Source organism: Mustelus asterias, chromosome 25 (genome assembly GCF_964213995.1).
Source record: "Mustelus asterias chromosome 25, sMusAst1.hap1.1, whole genome shotgun sequence".
NCBI classification, from domain to species: domain Eukaryota; kingdom Metazoa; phylum Chordata; class Chondrichthyes; order Carcharhiniformes; family Triakidae; genus Mustelus; species Mustelus asterias.
In genome coordinates, this window is record NC_135825.1 from 42,074,812 (window position 1) to 42,089,148 (window position 14,337).

General features: G+C 46.1%; 1 protein-coding gene across 3 annotated transcripts in view; it reads right to left on the minus strand.

The window, feature by feature from the left end:
• The window catches only part of LOC144511906 (DNA damage-regulated autophagy modulator protein 2-like), a 124,448-nt gene that overhangs the window by 69,578 nt on the left and 40,533 nt on the right, over positions 1-14,337 (minus strand). The gene's annotated exons all lie outside the window — the stretch shown is intronic.

Consider the following 14,337-nt stretch of genomic DNA (forward strand, 5'->3'; position numbering starts at 1 on the left):
GACGTGGAGGCTTTGGAGAGAGTACAGAGGAGGTTTACCAGGATGTTGCCTGGTATGAAGGGGCTTAGTTATGAGGAGAGATTGGGTAAACTGGGGTTGTTCTCCCTGGAAAGATGGAGGATGAGGGGAGACTTAATAGAGGTGTATAAAATTATGAAAGGCATAGATAGGGTGAACGGTGGGAAGCTTTTCCCCAGGTCGGTGGTGACGTTCACGAGGGGTCATAGGTTCAAGGTGAAGGGGGGGAGGTTTAACACAGATATCAGAAGGACATATTTTACACAGAGGGTGGTGGGGGCCTGGAATGCGCTGCCAGGCAAGGTGGTGGAGGCGGACACACTGGGAACGTTTAAGACTTATCTAGACAGCCATATGAACGGAGTGGGAATGGAGGGATACAAAAGAATGGTCTAGTTGGACCAGGGAGCGGCACGCGCTTGGAGGGCCGAAGGGCTTGTTCCTGTGCTGTTTTGTTCTTTGTTCTTTGGTGATTGTCGAGCGGTGTTCATTCATCCGTTGTTGTAGCGTCTGCATGGTTTCCCCAATGTACCATGCCTCGGGACATCCTTTCTTGCAGCGTATCAGGTAGACAACGTTGGCCGAGTTGCAAGAGTAGGATACGCTGCAGGAAAGGATGTCCCGAGGCATGGTACATTGGGGAAACCATGCAGACGCTACGACAACGGATGAATGAACACCGCTCGACAATCACCAGGCAAGACTGTTCTCTTCCTGTGGGGGAGCACTTCAGCAGTCACGGGCATTCAGCCTTGGATCTTCAGGTAAGCGTTCTCCAAGGCGGCCTTCACGACACACGACAGCGCAGAGTCGCTGAGCAGAAACTGATAGCCAAGTTCCGCACACATGAGGACGGCCTAAACCGGGATGTTGGAGTTATGTCACATTATCAGTAACCCCACAGCTTGCCCCCTGGGCTTGCAGAATCTCACTAGCTGTTCTGTCTGGAGACAATACACATCTCTTTAACCTGTGTTTAATGCTCCCTCCACCCACATTGTCTGTACCTTTAAGACCTGGCTGGCTTTAGGGATTCGCATTCTAATCAGTACTCTGTAACTTGATTTTGTGTCTCTGTGCACTGTTTGAGAGCACATTTTCACTCATCTGACGAAGGAGCTGCGCTCCGAAAGCTTATGGTATTTGCTACCAAATAAACCTGTTGGACTTTAACCTGGTGTTGTGAGACTTCTTACTTGACTATCAATGCCACACCTCCCCCTCTTTTACCACCTTCCCTGATTTTACTGAAACATCTAAACCCCGGAACCTGCAACAACCATTCCTGTCCCTGCTTTATCCATGTCTCTGAAATGGCCACAACATCGAAGTCCCAGGTACCAACCCATGCTGCAAGTTCACCCACCTTATTCCGGATGCTTCTGGCGTTGAAGTAGACACACTTCAAAAAACCTTCCTGCCTGCCGGTACACTCCTGTGACCTTGAAACCTTATTCATGTCCTCACCACTCACATCCTCCTGTACACTGGAGCAACAATTCAGGTTCCCATTCCCCTACTGAATTAGTTTAAATCCTCCCGAAGAGCATTCGCAAATTTCCCCCCCCAGAATATTGGTACCCCTCTGGTCCAGGTGAAGACCATCCCGTTTGTAGAGGTCCCACCTAACCCAGAATGAGCCCCAATTGTCCAGGTATCTGAATCCTTCCCACCTGCACCATTCCTGTAGCCACGTGTTCAACTGTTCTCTCTCCCTATTCCTCTCCTCGCTAGCACGTGGCACGGGTAACAAACCAGAGATAACAACTCTATTTGTTCGAGCTCTAAGCTTCCACCCCAACTCCCTGAATTTCTGCCTAACATCCCCATCCCTTTTCCTACCTATGTCATTGGTGCCTATGTGGACCACAACTTGGGGCTGGTCCCCTTCCCCTTTAAGGATCTCAAAAACACGATCCGAGACATCACAGACTCTGGCACCTGGGAGGCAACTCACCAGCCGCGAGTCCCTCTCGCTCCCACAGAATCTCCTATCTGTCCCCCTAACTATGGAGTCCCCAATAACTAATGTTCTACTCCTCTCCCCCTTTCCCTTCTGTGCAACAGGGACAGACTCTGTGCCAGAGACCTGTACCCCATGGCTTACCCCTGTTAAGTCATCCTCCCCAACAGTATCCAAAACGGTATACTTGTTATACAGAGGAACGGCCACAGGGGATCGCTGCTCTGACTGCTTCTTATCCCTTCTCACAGTCACCCAAGTATCCTCATTCCTAGGAGTATGAACCTCCCTGTAGCTTTTATCTATAACTGTCTCTGCCTCCCGAGTTCATCCAGTTCCAGCTCCAGATCCCTAACACGGTCTTCAAGGAGCTGGAATTGGGTGCACTTCCTACAGGTGTACTCAGCTGGGACACTAATGGTGTCCCTCACCTCAAACATCCCACAGGAGAAACATTGCACTGCCTGCAATGGTAAATGACTAGCAGGGTAAATACGTGGGGTTACAGGGATAGAGCCTGGGTGGGATTGTTGTTGGTGCAGGCTTGATGGGCTGAATGGCCTCCTTCTGTAGGGATTTTATGATTCGGAGTGATGTCAGCAGTTTTGAGAATTAAAGCACAGAATAAAAAGCTTCACCTTTCAGAGTCTGGGCATCATCTCTAAACTTGCTGCAAATAATCGAGGCACTGACACATAGTCCATACATAAAGTCAAATTAAAGTAAAATTAAAAGGTATTTTGGATTGGGACAAATGAAGGCCAGGAAGAAATAATACTTAATAAGAATTATCCACAAGACAGATACAAGAGAATGGAGTACCTTTTCAGTCTATGCATAATCCATTTCTTTAATTATATACAGTTAAATGCTAAATCAGCAGTACTATTGAAAAATAATAAGGCCGGGATTTTGCGATCCCACAGTGAAGGATGCGGCGGGTCCCCAAGAGTGCACTGACAGGTACAACGTTTCCAGGTAACTTTCCCGCTCTGTGATGTATCGCAGTGTCTGCAGCTCAGCCTCCAGCTGAATGTCCCTGAGCCAGAGCTCCTCGAGCCACTGTAGACGTGTCTGCCCTGGATTGCACCAGCATCCAGGAACCCCTATATTCTGCAGTCACTACACAAGATCTATCTTGCCATCTTTATTATGTGATAATTAATTTATTTTTAACTAATTTATATTTAATAAAGCCTGTTACTGCCAATAACCTTTACTGCTGCTCGTAAACTTTACTGCTATGAGCTCTCCTTTCACCAGCTCTTCTAGTTGCTGCTGACTGCCTCTGGGTCCTCCTTTCGTCCTCCATTCTAACAGCATCTATTTTAAATAATATTCTCTTTCCCATTCTTCCTGCAAGATCACATTTTCCTACATTATTCTCCATCTGCCAATTTTTGACCACTAACTGAACCTATCTAAATTCCATTGTGGACTCTTTGTATCCTCCTCACAACTTGCCTTCCTCCCTATCTTTGTATCATCAGCAAATTGGTCTCCAATATAATCTGCCCCTTCATCTGTCCAAAATTCTCCTTGTGGCTCAGAGTTAAATCTTGCTTTACAACCCTCCTGTGAATCGCCTTGAGATGATTCATGACTTTAAAGGCACTACATAAACACAGGCTGTTCACTAAAAGTGAGTCTGATTTTTGTAAAACTCCACTGGTTCATTGTTGTCTGGAAATCTGTCATCCTTACCCCCTGGACAACATCTGATCACATTCACAACAACACTGTTAACTCAGCTGTATCAAAACTACTGTTTGGAGGATTAGGCTCACCAGTGTTTCACAGGGCAATGAGAGATGGCAAATAAAATGCTGGCATTGACAATGATGCCCACATCAGGGGAGACTCTGCGTGCATTGGAAAAGGGAAGGACCAGGAAACTGATGGAAAAGACCAGGCAGTTTGAGCATCCCAGTTTAATTTAAAATAACATTATATTCCTCTCTCAATTCTCTTCATTTACAGACTAAAAACCTCAAGTCTATACTGACTTTCCTCTATCTTTGAGCCTGGGAATCAGCCTGGTCACACCACCTGTATTGTCTGAAGCCTCGAATTATAATTTCACAACATAAAATAGCTCGTGAAGAAGCCTTGGTTAGCTGGCTCACAATGAGCTTCGCCAGAAAAGAAACATCTCCATTCAGGTAGGAACTCTGCTTAAAGCTCAGCCCAATCAAATAGACAAAAAAAACTAACATCAAACAGGGTCAGATTTTGAATGCTCACCACAATTTTCGAATGTCTTGCAGCAAGAGGTATATGAAATATACACACATATTTTATATGATGCAAAATGGAACTTGCAGTTAACAGGTTATGGTTGTCAGGGACAGACAGCATTATCAGACCCCTATGTGATGACGATGATGCTGTTCCTGTGGTTGAATTGCCACCATTGTCATGGTTCACCCACGAATAAAAGTCATTTTGACAAGTGGGGGAGGGTGTCCACGGAACTCTAGGAGCCAACTTCAGAAAAGGAGGGGAGAAGATTTTCTTTTCAATGGTAAAATACTGAGGCCTTTCTGGGTAAGATTGTTAATTTTGTTCCAATGGAGATATTTTTGTGTAAATTCATTCCAGATTCAAACCCAGATTTCAGATATGAAAGCTCAGGGTACACTTGAATCAGTTGATCCCCTTTAATAAAGTGAGATATCCTTAGGAAGCTAGGAATTAGGAGCAGAAGTAGGCAAATTCAGCCCTTCGAGTCTGCTCCGCCATTCAATCAGATCATGGCTGATCTCTCCCTGGTCTCAAATCCACCTCCCCACCTGTCCCCCATACCCTCTTATCCCTTCTTTTTATTAGAAATATGTCTATCTCCTTCTTGAAAATATTCAACGATTCAGACTCCACAGTGCCATGGAGCAGTGAGTTCTACAAATTCACCTCCCTCTGTGAGAAGTAGTTTCTCCTTATCTCAGTTTTAAATATGCCACCTCTCAACCTATAGCTTGTTCTAGATTGTCGGAACTTTCCAGCCCTTCAAGCTGGTGGGATCTTCCAGTCCCGTTGGTGACACAGCCCCACTGCAAGTTTCCCGGCGCCAAGCGGTGCATTCAACAGGAAGGCGCGCTGACAACGGCGGGACCAGAAAATGCTGCCGCTGGCCAATGGTGGGCTACCTCCCAGGAAGGACGTGGCAGGTTTCACGGAAAATCCTGCCGCAGAGTCTCACTTTTACATATTGAGGACAATAAGGAAGCTTCTATTTCAATCTGTACTGTGTAAATATCAGTAAATATTCAGTACATTTATATATCCAATTTAAATAAGAAAAGCTCTGCTGGTTCAAAGTCCATGGGCAGAATCTACCAGCGTACTGCCTGGGCATGACCTTCTCCCCCTGAGCAATGCACTCACCTGAGCTCCTCTGACAGATCAGCTCACCAGGTGCACGCCCTGGGAGACCAGTCGAATTTTATGCCAGTCCGTCCTCACACCATCTTGTATGGACTTTCCAATGGTGGGGCTGGGGCAGGGGCGGAGGGGTGTGATTCAGGCATAGGGGTCTGATAATGAGATGCTAATGTATGGAAATTATGTTCCAACAGTGTACTATGTCACTGGTGAGGGTGGTGTTGGGGCGGGGCGGGGGGGGGGGAAGTAAGCACATCACACTTTCATGTCAATGCAAAATGCAATTTGGGTATCTCATGAGATTTTCCACTCCTGTCACCAAACCTGCCCAATGAACAGGGGAGCAGAAGACGCAGGCCCACCTCTCACATCACAAAGGAGGGGTCTCTAGTCTACCCTTTTGGAGAGGGTGGAATCCTACATTATATATTCCATCAGTCACATACAGGGTGCAGGGCCACTCCCTAACTCTGACTATCATGTATCTGGATACAGGAAAAGGTAAGCTCTGGGTTGTAAGGAACGTAAGGACCAATAATGGGAGTAGCCATTCTTAAGTTTAAGTATATTTATTAGTGTCACAAGTAGGCTTACATTAACACTGCAATGAAGTTACTGTGAAAATCCCCTAGTCACCACACTCCGGTGCCTGTTCGGGTACACGGAGGGAGGATTTAGCATGGCCAATGCTCCTAACCAGCACGTCTTTCAAACTGTGGGAGGAAACCGGAGCACCCGGAAGAAACCAACGCAGACACAGGGAGAACGTGCAGACTCCACACAGACAGTGACCCAAGGCGGGAATTGAACCCAGGTCCCTGGCGCTGTGAGGCACTGTGCCACCCAAAACCCCTTTGGTGGACAGAAAGGATCAGATGGCACTATTTGACTCCTGGCAATACTTACCCTTGTAGAGTGTGACAGTTGGTGTCTCAGTGAGGGAGTGTTGCTCGGGCTGCAGTGGAGAGTGACAGTTGGGGAAGTGTGGGGAAGTTTTTTGTTTTCTTTTTTTCTTGCTGGTAATGGCTTCAGGGATGGCAGTTCAGGCAGTATGCTGCATCTCCTGTGGGATGTATGTGGTGAGGAAATCCAGTAGTGTTTCAGGAGATTTTAGTTGTAAGAAGTGCATTAGATTGCAGCTTCTGGAGGAGCGTGTAAAGGAGCTGGAGGGGGAGGTAGAGGAACTCCGCATAATTCGGGAGGCGGAGGTGGAAGTTGATAGGAGTTATAGAGAAATAGTAACTCCTAGAAATGAGGCTTGGGTCAATGCCAGGAGGAGGGGTAAGAAGCAATCGGGAAGACAATCCCCTGGGGCGGTTCCCCTCCATAATAGGTTTTCGGTGCTGGAGGCTACAGTTGAGGAGGAATCAACTGAGCATAGAGAGCAGATCTCGGGGGGTGAGCCGAGTGAGAAAGCTCAGGTGGTTAGGGGCTGTAAAAGACTGGGCCTTGTGATTGGGGACTCCACAATTAAGGAGACAGATAGGAGGGTCGGAACTAAAGGTAGGGACTCAGGGTTGGTGTGTTGCCTACCAGGGGCTGGGGTCCGGGATGTGTCTGACAGGGTATTCAGGACTCTTAGGGGGGAGGGAGATAAACCACAAGTTATTGTACATGTGGGGACACACGACATAGGGAGGATAGGGGAAGGGGATATTAGGCAGGGATTTATGGAGTTGGGGTGGAAACTAAAGGCCAAGACTGACAGAGTGGTTATCTCTGGACTCTTGCCTGTACCACGGGATAGTTTAGAGAGGAATAGGGAGAGGGAAGGTTTGAATTCATGGCTGAGGGGATGGTGCAGGAGGGAGGGGTTCAGGTACTTAAGCAATTGGGGCTCGTACTGGGGAAGGTGTGACCTCTATGAGAAGGATGGTCTACACCTTAATCAGAAGGGGACCAATATCCTGGGGGGTAAATTTGCTAAGGCCATGCAGGGAGGTTTAAACTGATTCGGGGGGGGGGAGGGATCCTGAGTAGTGGGGCTGAAAGTGAGGGATGCATGGATGGGGACTGCAATGCACGGCATTGCAGAGGTGGGGTGGAGCAAGGTTTGAAATGTGTATACTTCAATGCCAGGAGTATTCGCAATAAAGTGGGTGAACTTGCAGCGTGGATCAGTACCTGGGACTTCGATGTTGTGGCTATTTCAGAGACATGGATAGAGCAGGGGCAGGAATGGATGCTGCAGGTCCCGGGGTTCAAATGTTTTAGTCGAAGTAGGGAAGGAGGTAGAAGAGGGGGAGGGGTAGCATTATTGGTCAGAGATTGTATCACAGTGTCAGAGAGGAGGTTTGATGAGGACTTATCTGTTGAGGTAGTATGGGCGGAGATTAGAAATAGGAGAGGAGAGGTCACCCTGTTGGGAGTCTTTTATAGACCTCCTAAAAGTTCTAGAGAGGTTGAGGAAAGGATTGCGGAGTCAATCCTGCTTAGGAGTGAAAGTAATAGGGCAATTGTTATGGGGGATTTTAACTTGACTAATATTGACTGGAATTGTTATAGCTCTAGCTCGTTAGAGGGGTCAGTTTTTGTTCAAAGCGTGCAGGAAGGTTTTTTGACTCAGTATGTAGACAGGCCAACTAGAGGTGAGGCTATATTGGATCTGGTGCTGGGAAATGAGCCAGACCAGGTGCTAGACTTGGAAGTTGGTGTGCATTTTGGTGATAGTGACCACAATTCGGTTACGTTCACCTTAGTGATGGAAAGGGATAGGCATGAACCTCGGGCCAATGGTTTTAGCTGGGGGAAGGGTAATTATGAGGCTATTAGGAGAGAATTAGGAAACATAGGTTGGACTAGGAGATTACAGGGACTGGGAACGTCCGACATGTGGAGTTTTTTCAAGGAGCAGCTACTGCGAGTCTGTGATAGGTATGTCCCTGTCAGGCAAGGAGGAATTGGTAGGGCTAGGGAACCGTGGTGCACCAAAAAAGTTTCTTTGTTGGTTAAAAAGAAAAAGGAGGCTTATGTTCGGATGAGACGTGAGCACTCGGGTAGTGCACTAGAAAGCTTTAGATTGGCTAAGAGGGAGTTGAAGAGCGAGCTTAGAAGGGCTAAAAGGGGACATGAGAAGACTTTGGCGGATAGGGTTAAAGAGAATCCTAAGGCGTTCTATAGGTATGTCAAGAACAGAAGGTTGGTTAGGGCAAGTTTAGGGCCAGTTATAGATGGCAGAGGGAAGTTATGTGTGGAACCGGAGGAGATTGGTGAAGCATTGAACCAATATTTCTCTTCGGTGTTCACGCAAGGGGACATGAATATAGCTGAGGAGGACACTGGGTTGCAAGGGAGTAGAATAGACAGTATTACAGTTGATAAGGAGGATGTGCAGGATATTCTGGAGGGTCTGAAAATAGATAAATCCCCTGGTCCGGATGGGATTTATCCAAGGATTCTCTGGGAGGCAAGAGAAGTGATTGCAGAGCCTCTGGCTCTGATCTTCAGGTCGTCGTTGGCCTCTGGTATAGTACCAGAAGATTGGAGGTTAGCGAATGTTGTCCCATTGTTTAAGAAGGGGAACAGAGACTTCCCCGGGAATTATAGACCGGTGAGTCTCACTTCTGTTGTCGGCAAGATGTTGGAAAAAATTATAAGGGATAGGATTTATAGTTATTTGGAGAGTAATGAATTGATAGGTGATAGTCAGCATGGTTTTGTGGCAGGTAGGTCGTGCCTTACTAACCTTATTGAGTTTTTTGAGAAAGTGACCAAGGAGGTGGATGGGGGCAAGGCAGTGGACGTGGTATATATGGATTTTAGTAAGGCGTTTGATAAGGTTCACCATGGTAGGCTTCTGCAGAAAATGCAGATGTATGGGATTGGGGGTGATCTAGGAAATTGGATCAGGAATTGGCTAGCGGATAGGAAACAGAGGGTGGTGGTTGATAGTAAATATTCATCATGGAGTGCGGTTACAAGTGGTGTACCTCAGGGATCTGTTTTGGGGCCACTGCTGTTTGTAATATTTATTAATGATCTGGATGAGGGTATAGTTGGGTGGATTAGCAAATTTGCTGATGACACCAAAGTCGGTGGTGTGGTAGACAGTGAGGAAGGGTGTCGTAGTTTGCAGGAAGACTTAGACAGGTTGCAAAGTTGGGCCGAGAGGTGGCGGATGGAGTTTAATGCGGAGAAGTGTGAGGTAATTCACTTTGGTAGGAATAACAGATGTGTTGAGTATAGGGCTAACGGGAGGACTTTGAATAGTGTGGAGGAGCAGAGGGATCTAGGTGTATGTGTGCATAGATCCCTGAAAGTTGGGAATCAAGTAGATAAGGTTGTTAAGAAGGCATATGGTGTCTTGGCGTTTATTGGTAGGGGGATTGAATTTAGGAGTCGTAGCGTTATGTTGCAACTGTACACAACTCTGGTGCGGCCGCACTTGGAGTACTGTGTGCAGTTCTGGTCCCCACATTACAGGAAGGATGTGGAGGCTTTGGAGAGGGTGCAGAGGAGGTTTACCAGGATGTTGCCTGGTATGGAGGGGAGATCCTATGAGGAGAGGCTGAGGGATTTGGGATTGTTTTCGCTGGAAAGGCGGCGGCTAAGAGGGGATCTTATTGAAACATATAAGATGATTAGAGGTTTAGATAGGGTGGATAGTGATAGCCTTTTTCCTCTGATGGAGAAATCCAGCACGAGGGGGCATGGCTTTAAATTGAGGGGGGGTAGTTATAGAACCGATGTCAGGGGTAGGTTCTTTACCCAGAGGGTGGTGAGGGATTGGAATGCCCTGCCAGCATCAGTAGTAAATGCGCCTAGTTTGGGGGCGTTTAAGAGATCCGTAGATAGGTTCATGGACGAAAAGAAATTGGTTTAGGTTGGAGGGTCACAGTTTTTTTTTTTTTTAACTGGTCGGTGCAACATCGTGGGCCGAAGGGCCTGTTCTGCGCTGTAATGTTCTATGTTCTATGTTCTATGTTCTAACTAAAAGAGGTTATCTTTAACCATTATGACTGTTTGTGTGATCTAGCTGTGCACAGACTGTTGCATTTCCCCATATTACTACAGTGAAGCTGATTGGAATGTGCTGAGTAAGTTGCGGGTGTGAATGGCACAGTGAACACATGACACAAACCAAACCTTGTGATGATGATTAAGCTGCTGTAAGCAACATGAGCAAATCATAGAGCTCCTTCAGTCCCTGCCTGTGGCAGTCTGCAGACTGCTGGGAACTCTTTCACAGTCCACCATAGCTTGTGGTTTGCTCATGACAAAACTATTTTGGAGGTACAAAATAAAGGCGAGTGCTCACAGAAAGACTTACAGAACGGGGTTGTCCTTGTAAGACCAGGATTGGTGAACTTTGAATTACAACATTTTGATCATACACTATCACATGGGGAGAACAACTCACGAGTTCAGTCCTTTGAAGTTTTGAGATTGATTTGAACGGAGGGATGAGAGATTCAGGATTAGACAACTGGGACAAAAGCAAAATACTGCAGATGCTAGGAATAAAAACAAGAACTGCCAGAAATACTCAGCAGGTCAGGCAGCATCTGCAGAGAGAAACAGAGTTCATGTTTCAGGTTGATGACCTTTCATCAACTGGGATTCAGCAAGAAGTTGAACAAGATCCAAATGTGATTCAGGATTAGAAAATTCAAGGATTCAAGGAGATATATATTGGATTCAGGAACATATATGCGGGATTTAGCAATCAGAGCTTGTTTCATATAGCACCCTTAACTTAGTAAGAACAGCCTAAAGTGCTTCCAGAACTAGCGGTCACACTCCAAGAATAAGGGGTAAGCCATTCAGGACTGAGATGAGGAAGAACTTCTTCATTCAGAGAGTTGTGAACCTGTGGAATTCTCTACCACAGAAAGCTGTTGGGGTCAGTTCATTAGATATGTTCAAGAGGGAGCTGGACGTGGCCCTTGTGGCTAAAGGGATCAATGGGTATGGAGAGAAAGCAGGAGTGGGATACTGAAAGTGAATATCAGCCACTGAATGGTGGTGCAGGCTCGTAGGGGCGAATGGCCTACTCCTGCATCTATTTTCTATGTTTCTATCAAACAAAACTGGACATCAAGTCACAGAAAGTAACATTAAGAACAGGTGACCTAAAGCTTGGACAAAGAGATAAATTTGAGGAAGCATCTTGATGAAGGAAAGAAAGGTGGAAAGGTTGAGAGGTTTAGGAAAGGAATTTTAGAGAATTGGTCACTGAAACCACAGCCTACAATGGTGGAGCAAAGAAAACTTGGGATGCGCAATCGGCTAGTCAGGAGGTGCAGGGATCTCGGAATATTGCAGGGCGGAGGGGGCCATTGAGATAGGATTGAGGATCAGACAACTCAGATTCCAGAAAATTCAGGAGTGGACAAACAGACAATGCATGATGTATTCAAGTATATGCAAATGAAGTTGATGTGTGTTGGTAGCAGGATGATTGAGGACTGCTACATGGTTGATGTGGGTTCTGATTCCTGAGTAAAGTTACTGGTCCCCTGAACATCATCTCCCTTAAAGATAACTGCACCTGGAGTCAGAGGGGAGCTTCTCCAGCTGAGTATCAAGGGGAGGTTTGGGGAAGAGAGGGCTGAGAGAGGCTGGGAGTTGAAGAGACAAAACGTGTATTGTGTGATGTTGCTTTGTGTTACAGGTATAACAGGAATGTGTTTGGAACTTAGAGGGATCAAGGGTGACTGTCTGTATGGGAAAGATTGATAAGAACATAAGAAATAGGAGTAGGCCATCTAGCCCCTCAAGCCTGCTCCGCCATTCAATAAGATCATGGCTGATCTGATAGTGGGTTCAGTTCCACTTACCCGCCCGCTCCCCATAACCATTAATTCCCTTAATGGTTAAAAATCTATCTATCTTTGACTTAAACACATTTAACGAGGTAGCCTCTACTGCTTCATTGGGCAGAGAATTCCAAAAATTCACTACCCTCTGGGAGAAGAAGTTCTTCCTCAACTCTGTTCTAAATTGACTCCCCTGTATTTTGAGGCTATGCCCCCTAGTTCTTGTTCCCATTGTAAGTGAAAATAACCTCGCTGCCTCTACCCTGTCTAGCCCCTTCATTATCTTATATGTCTCTATAAGATCTCCGCCTCAACCTTCTAAACTCCAATGAGTACAGGCCCAGTCTACTCAATCTCTCCTCATAAGCTAACCCCCTCATCTCTGGAATCAACCTGGTGAACCTTCTCTGTACCCCCTTCAAAGCTAATATATCCTTTTTTAAATAAGGGGACCAAAATTGTACACAGTACTCTAGGTGCAGCCTCACCAGTACCCTGTACAGTTGCAGCATGATCTCCCTGCTTTTATAGTCCATCCCCCTCGTGATAAAGGCCAACATTCCATTTGCCTTCTTGATCACCTGCTGCACCTGCAAACTGAGTTTTTGTGATTCATGCACAAGGACCCCCAGGTCACTCTGCACAGTCGCATGTTGTAATTTTTCACCGTTTAAATAATAGTCCATTTTACTATTATTCCTTCCAAAGTGGATAATCTCACACTTACCAACGTTATACTCCATCTGCCAGATCCTTGCCCACTCACTTAGCCTATCCAAATCTCTCTGCAGACTCTCTGTGCCCTCCACGCAATTTGCTTTCCCACTCATCTTTGTGTCAAGATGCTCCAAGATTGCTCCAAGATGTAACAATATCCAAGTGGGGTTTGGGAATTGTGAAGTTTAATGCAGTTCAAGTTAAATGGGAAAAAAAGTTGAATGTAGCACAGTTAATGGCCTTGTCCGGTCATAGAATCCCTACATTGCAGAAGGAGATCATTTGGCCCATTGAGTCTGCACTGATCACAATCTCACCCAGACCCTATCCCTGTAACCCCACATATTTAGTTCCCCTGACACTAAGGAGCAATTTAGCATGGCCAATCAACCTAACCTGCACATCTTTGGACTGTGGGAGGAAACCAAAGCACCCCAGAGGAAACCCACGCAGACACAGGGGGAACGGACAAACTCCACAGACAGTGACCCGAGGCCAGAATTGAACCCAGGTCCCTGGCGCTGTGAGGCAGCAATGCTAACCACTGTGCCACTGTGCTGCCCGTAATCAGATAATCATTTGATAATGGATTGGAGAGTCAGCCAAATTATTGACAATCTTGACTGCAGGAGATGTGTTTATAGTTGCCATCCAATCATATTGGCCCTTGAAATGCATTCACTAGCAACCATATTCCATCTAAAGAACCCAGACAGGGTCAACTCTGACAAGATGTACATCTATGAACCCTCTCTCATTCGGATCATGACAGGCCTGATGACACAGAATCCCAGAGACTCCCTTCTCCAACCCCTTTACACAGTCTGCTGGGCTCCAGAAACATTGAGAAAACTTCCAGTCCGAGGAAACCTTCCCTATTTGCATGAATTCTCAGTATTCCAGCAGCCAAACAGAAAAACTGGCTGTGCCAACCCCACTGCCATTAGCTTTCCATCACCCTTTGCTTCTTGGCTGTTCAACCCCAGGTCATATGGGCATTTCCTGGAACCGAATCCTGTCACAACCAGCAAACCAGCTCACCCACTTTTAGAATGCTCCCCAGCCCACTATATATTCAAAGGAGCATCACATAAAAAGAAAAATACATTTTTCCCAAAACACACGGTCCTCACACCTTATCCATGAAGGAGTAATGCTACCCGCATTACTCTATAGTGACTGGACTTGAAATTTTCAAGCATAATTCATTGCCTTGTAATAGGATCACCCACACTGTCCTCCCCAAGCTGATTTAATGATTCTGAAGCATTAAAACAGAATAATAACTAAAAAACTCCAGTGTGAGCGCTGAAATCTCCCTTTATTACAAAGAGGAAGCAGGAAAATCAATCTTTATTAATAAGGGAGAAAGGGTTAAATATGTTCTCCACAGCCCTCTCCCATCATCAAACTTTCCAATTAGACTATACAGGGTAAAAAATCTGACAGCTCTTTAGACAAGAGTATTTTACAGAAGGAACCAGAATGTAAATAGAGTCG